This window comes from Lygodium microphyllum, unplaced genomic scaffold (assembly GCF_053477565.2).
Source record: "Lygodium microphyllum isolate KBCC unplaced genomic scaffold, Lygodium_microphyllum_v1.1.10 scaffold_313, whole genome shotgun sequence".
Taxonomy (NCBI): domain Eukaryota; kingdom Viridiplantae; phylum Streptophyta; class Polypodiopsida; order Schizaeales; family Lygodiaceae; genus Lygodium; species Lygodium microphyllum.
In genome coordinates this window covers 25,015-31,946 of record NW_028229790.1, presented here as the reverse complement: position 1 = coordinate 31,946, position 6,932 = coordinate 25,015, and the positions used below count along the sequence as shown (strand labels likewise).

General features: G+C 38.7%; 1 non-coding gene across 1 annotated transcript; it reads left to right on the top strand.

Annotated features, from left to right (window-relative positions):
- Positions 1-2,653: 2,653 nt before the first annotated feature.
- Positions 2,654-2,740, top strand: TRNAS-GGA (transfer RNA serine (anticodon GGA)). Its single transcript has one exon. It is a non-coding gene; the product is annotated as a tRNA-Ser (tRNA).
- The last annotated feature ends 4,192 nt before the right edge of the window (positions 2,741-6,932 follow it).

Below are 6,932 nucleotides of genomic sequence, written 5' to 3'. Positions count from 1 at the left end.
ACTTAGCTTTTACAATAAAATCGAAACTAAAATGACCGTGCCGGGCAACAAAAAAGTTTAATAGGCCAACAGATAGCACTTCACAGGCAGTTGATGAAGGATCTGTGGCAATCGTTTGAGGTGAATTGACAATTTTTCGTGGCGGAACCAACTTCTTTTATACTGTCAAACTCTGCACCGTCAATTGAGCTATTCAAGCCAATGGCTTTTCTTGTTATGTTTACCTTGTTTCTGGCTAACGTACTGGTGGAGAATTTTGTTTTTAAGGAATAAATGATACGATTCATCTAATGTATTTTTACAAGATCTTAGGCGTTTCGGTGCTGCAGAAAGCCTAATCTGGGATGTCTCTAATGATTCCGTATCTTGGCCGAAGATTTACATTTGTCAAATGGCCTAGGTGTGCGCATTTTGAAAAGGTTTGACATCTGCATGTATGTAAAGGTGATTCTTTTTAGTTAGTTTGCCTTATTGCTTAAAGTTGCTTTCTTTTTACCGGTTTATTTATCTGAGGCAATTTTGATCAATCTACTGGATCCTTTGCTAAGTAATCATCAATTTCATAAACTCCTTACTACATCTGATGGCAACCGGAAATTAAGAAATAATCATGCGGCCCACATACTGACAAAAAAATACGCGACCAAACATCTAAAGCTTTTATTTTTTCAGCAAATATTCTTTGAAAGATCTGTAGCTTCTCTGAAAATTATTTCTATTCTGAAAGTAGCATTTCTTTGAGTTAGCGTAGCTTTTTAAAGTCAATGAGCAACATGGACAAAAACTAGCGCTCCCTTACCAGCTAAATTTCCCTTGGCAGGCTACGATGCATTTTCTGCAGTGTATGGGTTTCTTTTGTCATGTTACTGTCGCACTGCTTGTGTTTTGCATTTGTTTGGAGGAAACGGGATTTGAACCCATGATACAATCTTATTGTATGTTGATTTAGCAAACCAATGCCTTAAGCCACTCAGCCATACCTCCGGTAAAAGAAAAAGAAGCAAACCTTTTCTTTATAAAATTCAATCAAAAACCCATTTTTTCACATCTAAAAAAGCAAACCTAACAATCCTTGGCATTCCAGCTGGATTTATGCCTTATTTATCTATTTATTTTCTTTACTAGTTTTTTGACCACTTCATCACAGATAAAAATGAACTGGCAAGCAGCATTATAAAGTATGTAACTTCGATCATAAGGATCAGTCTCTAAACGCATCGCTCTGTAATAGCTTTATAATGCTTCAGCATATTCTCCTTCAGATTGGGCTGACATCCGTTACGGTCGCCTACGTAATGTAATGAGCTCCGTTACGAAACCGTACTTGGGATTTTCATCTCATACGGCTCCTCCTGCTTTTGATATACAACCAGGGAACAGTGTTTGGAACCAAGTCTACCTTCAGTCTATTTCAGAAGCAGGGGCTAGTGTCTCCAAGAATACCGATCTCTAGCCATCCTTCTTGTCAATAAGATCATACCCGTGCAATAGGTACCATAATGCCTTTAAGAAACTTTATGACAATTTCTTCGTTTTCGACGCTTCGTGTGTTGCGGGGATTAGCTACCCCGACAGTCTCCGATGATTTCAGGGGTATCCGAGATACAAACGGGATGGGTTTTTGCTGCCCTAATTATGATGGATCCATTTCACAAAAGTTTGATATGTATTTCAAATAGTAACGGAGACTTTGTGTTGTCAGTTCCTGCACGTGATGTTTATCCTTTATGCTTACCTACAGATTTGCGCATCGCGGATACTTTCATGGGTCTAACCTTTGCTTAATACTACGATCTACCATAGATTGGAGCGGGAGCAGTGGGGGTTGCACCAATCGTGGATACACGACGGAAGGACTTGTTTATCAACCAACACACCTTCACCAGAAGCGGATCTATTAAGATTGTAATCTTATCAATTTGGTACAAAAGGAAGATGATTAAGTTCTATTTCGAATCGCACCATCCCTATAATAAATAGAAGCTTCTCTTTCTCTTTTACTCGTTGGTAAAATTTGCAATAAGATGTCTGCTAGAATTGTGAAAGTTTTATCAATAGAATTATCGTTTCTTTGAGATCTAGGCATAATTAATTTAATTCTTTCATAGATATTGTTCTTTGTTACGCTTATTACTGGATCATTAAACCAGCGGGCATTTTGCAAGAAGAAATCTTGTTATGGATAAAAAATCTAAATAATAAATCTGTATATTTCTAGATTTTTCTCTTTCTATCACATCATTTGCTACACTTTCAAGATGAAGAGACCCTTCTGAATTATTCTGGGTACAATAGAAAAACAGTATTCTGGACGTTGCATAAAACGGAAATTTATCATCGAAGGTACGAAGCCATGAATTTCGTACTAGATTCGTAGGTCTTTACCTACGGGAAGAAAATATCCAAAGTTTTTTTAAGAATTACCTTTTTGAAAAAGTCTTTGGCGTCAAAACTTTTCTTTTTGGAACCGAGATATTTCCCGTGTTTCAATGGCTTATTTTGGTTCCACTTCTCAATAGCAATAACAATTGGGAAATGCCTACCTGTGATGAAATTTCGTGCCCCTGTTTTGCCTCCTCAAACAAGAAGTATTGGATTCTGTTGTCACACTGCTATTTGAATCGCTACACTATGTGCATGTTTCTGCATGACGGGAAAGGTGACCGAGTGGTTTAAGGTGTAGCATTGGAAATGCTATGTAGACTCCCGTCTACCGAGGGTTCGAATCCCTCCCTTTCCTTTCTTTTCAGTCTTTGGATTCCCCCTCTTTTACAGTATTTAAACAAATTATGGATTCCCGAAGATCCAGCTTGGGATTTTATATAGTCCAAGCTGAAACTACGAGAGGAGCTACGTCGACCAATTTTTAAAAAGGAGTCCTTTACTATTAAAACAACATCAATGAATTTTCTAAAAAAGTGTAAAGCTCTTGTTGAAATCCGTTCGTTCTGCTGAGTTGACACTCTTTCCAATTCGATTTAACATTTCAATTTGCACTTATGACACTTTCACGTCGTGAAAATTAAAATAGTAGATCTAGTAAAAGAAAAAACACACAAAAAGTTTTTGAAATTTAAAGACTTTTTTTTTTAAGCTTTGCGAGAATAATACTCGACAACTAGCAACTCATTGATATTCAATTGGATAGATTCTCGATTCACGATCCCATTCACCGATCCTTTTGTTTCATCGCCTTCTGTTGGAAAAAGAGTCAAATGATCCGGTATTTCATTCCTCTTGGAGGATTCGGTACCAATAGATTTGAGTGTCCCAGAAGGGGTTAGTAAACCTTTCAAAGCAATAATATCTTTAAGTTTGCAACGATAGCTTGGTATATCCACTATACAATTATTTACTAGAATGTGTCTATGATTAACCAATTGTCTGGCTGCGGGGATAGTGGGGGCCATACCCAATCGAAAAACGATATTATCCAAGCGCATTTCAAGCAATTGTAATGATACCTGACCCGTTGAACCCTCGGCTTTCCTAGCAATTCGTATATATCTAAGTAATTGGCGTTCTGTTGATCCGTAGTTGAAACGTAATCTCTGCAACGCTTCTAATCGTATGCAAAATTGAGATGTTTTTCTCGAAACAGACGGGTCACCATCAATCCGTGTTTTATTTGGGTTTGACGTCTTGCTCGTAAGCTCAGGTAAATCCTTTAGACGACGTACTATTTTCAAGCGAGGTCCTCGATATCGAGACGTAGGGGCTCCTTTTCCGTAAACGTATTGCAACTGAAAATCAAATGTTTGAAGATCAGAGTAAAGATGATGCTGCAAGTACCACTCGTTTCACTCTCTTTCTCTCATCAGATTCGGTATATACAACAATCATAGCATATAATAGAATGGAGACAAACGAAGTTTCAGTTTGTTAAAGATTCAAATTCTCTGACAAAAAGAAATAGATAAAAAGGAACTAACAAAATTCATTCTATTTATCATGACTATCCGTTAGGTTTTTTAGAATCGAACCAGTAACCTTTGATTGATAATTGGAGTGCCTTTGAATTTGAATCAAATTCCTTCACGAATACCGGACGGCTTTTCTCGAATTGGGAGGTGCAAAACTCCCATACTCTAAAAGAAACGTGCAATTGTAATGAGTCAACATGGATTCGTTATAAGTATCGAGCAAAACTAAGCCCTTTTTGCTCTTTTCGGACCCAATTTATTGATTTGATCAAAATATTAAGGTATAATTTTGATGAATAAACAAGCAACAAGCAAGAATTGACCATATATTCAAAAGAGTCTGAATCGAAAAATCAAAAAAAATTAATTATTAAAATTTATTTCATACACGTTTCTAATGTTTTAGTTGGTCTTTGGGAGATCAAGGAGCAGTCGCAATAATCAATAAGAATTTGGAGCTTTGTGGAACGAAAATAGCAATTTATGGTAAAGGCGGAATAGGAAAATCAACAACTAGTTGCAACATATCAATAGCCTTGGCCAGGCGGGGAAAACGAGTATTACAAATTGGATGTGATCCTAAACACGATAGTACTTTTACACTTACTGGATTTTTAATACCTACAATTATAGATACTTTACAATCAAGAGATTATCATTACGAAGATGTATGGCCGGAGGATGTTACTTATAAAGGTTATGGTGGAGTAGATTGCGTAGAAGCTGGTGGACCGCCGGCGGGAGCCGGCTGCGGGGGATACGTAGTCGGAGAAACAGTAAAGCTATTAAAAGAATTAAATGCCTTTTATGAATACGATATTATTTTATTTGACGTACTGGGAGATGTAGTCTGTGGTGGTTTTGCAGCCCCATTAAACTATGCTGACTATTGTATCATAATCACAGATAATGGTTTCGATGCGCTTTTTGCAGCAAATCGTATAGCTGCATCCGTTAGAGAAAAGGCGCATACGCACCCTCTGCGATTAGCAGGTTTAGTTGGAAATCGAACATCTGAAAGAGATCTTATTGATAAATACGTTGAAGCTTGTCCCATGCCCGTATTGGAGGTACTACCTCTAATCGGGGATATCCGGGTATCTCGGGTGAAAGGAAAAACATTGTTTGAAATGGCTGAATCTCAACCTACTCTTAATTACGTTTGTGATTTCTATTTGAGTATAGCAGATCAGATATTGTCTCAACCAGAAGGAGTTGTACCGAAAGAAATTCCAGACAGAGAATTATTTAGCTTACTGTCTGATTTTTATTTCAATCAGAATAATGGAAAAAGAAAGAGTGATTCAGACATTCAACAAAAAATTTCAACAGATTCTATGATCATTTGATTCTACAACCAAGTACCTTACAGTAACTCCATGCATTTACTTTTTTAGAGGAAATTTCTTTATGCAAACTATCAACGTTACTAATTTCGAGTGTGAAACTGGTAATTATCACACTTTCTGCCCCATCAGTTGCGTAGCCTGGTTGTATCAAAAGATTGAAGATAGCTTCTTTTTAGTGGTAGGTACAAAAACTTGTGGTTATTTTCTACAAAATGCTCTCGGAGTTATGATTTTTGCGGAACCTCGTTACGCAATGGCAGAATTGGAAGAAGGAGATACTTCAGCTCAATTGAATGATCAAGAGGAGTTAAAAAAAATATGTATTCGAATAAAAAGAGATAGAAAACCCAGTGTTATAATCTGGATTGGCACATGTACAACAGAAATCATAAAAATGGATCTAGAAGGTATAGCACCTAGGCTAGAAAACGATCTTAAGGTCCCAATTGTAGTGGCACGGGCCAATGGATTGGATTATGCCTTTACCCAGGGGGAAGATACTGTACTGGCCTAACGGCGCATCGGTGTCCAAAACGTAATATGTCCAAACCTCAATGTAGGGAAGATGTAGTTGATACCGTCAATGGACTCGAACCCAATGAATTGAAAAGTAATTTATCCAACTCAAAAATACGAGAATCGGATAATAATTACTTAGTCCTTTTTGGCTCCTTACCCTCTAATGTAGCTTCTCAATTTCATTTGGAATTGAAGCGACAATCCATTGATGTATCGGGTTGGTTACCCTCTCAAAGATACACTGAACTTCCTTCACTAGGTGAAGGAGTTTACGTCTGCGGCGTAAATCCATTCTTGAGTCGTACGGCAACGACTCTAATGAGGCGTAAAAAATGCCGGTTAATTGGAGCACCTTTTCCGATTGGCCCCTCCTCGGGCGGATTCCTCCCTTTTGCTCCTCAGCTTATGGGGTATTAGCAGCCGTTTCCAGCTGTTGTCCCCCTCCCAGGGGCAGGTTCTTACGCGTTACTCACCCGTCCGCCACTGGAAACACCACGAGGATGCTCTCCGTCCGACTTGCATGTGTTAGGCATGCCGCCAGCGTTCATCCTGAGCCAGGATCAAACTCTCCATAAGATTCGTAGTTGCATCACTTATAGCTTCTTATGCTCTTCTAGCTCTTCCTTCTGCAAAGGAGGAGGATTCAACATTGCCGTGGAGAAATCGGAAGAAGATCTTCTATTTTCAAGTGCCAAGATCAAGGTGAATCTTTTCGCTTCCTATTCTATTAGCTTGAGGTTCATCCCCAGTATATCTATCCCTACCGGTTCGTGTCAATACCACGAGCCTCTTTTAACCATTCCCTTATGAATCAAATTGAAGAGATGGAAGAAAAAGCTTGTATTCGGTTGAAACAGAATCTGTACTGAACGGATGACTTGGGGAACGAAGTAAAGATAAAGGGATTGTACCCCCCGTCCCATGCGAGTGGCAAAATTGGCGGGCTGATCTCGTTTCAGGTCCATGGAGGCCCACAATTCGGTAGCTAAGTCGACAAGCAAGCGACGCTGGTCTTCTTGTCGTAGATTCTTTTGATTAGAGATGGCCTTCTCAAGGGTTTGTGAAAGGAGGCGAAGGGAGACCAGAGCGGACTGGTCTAGGAAATACTTGAATATACCAAAACCACCTAGTCAAGTAGCAA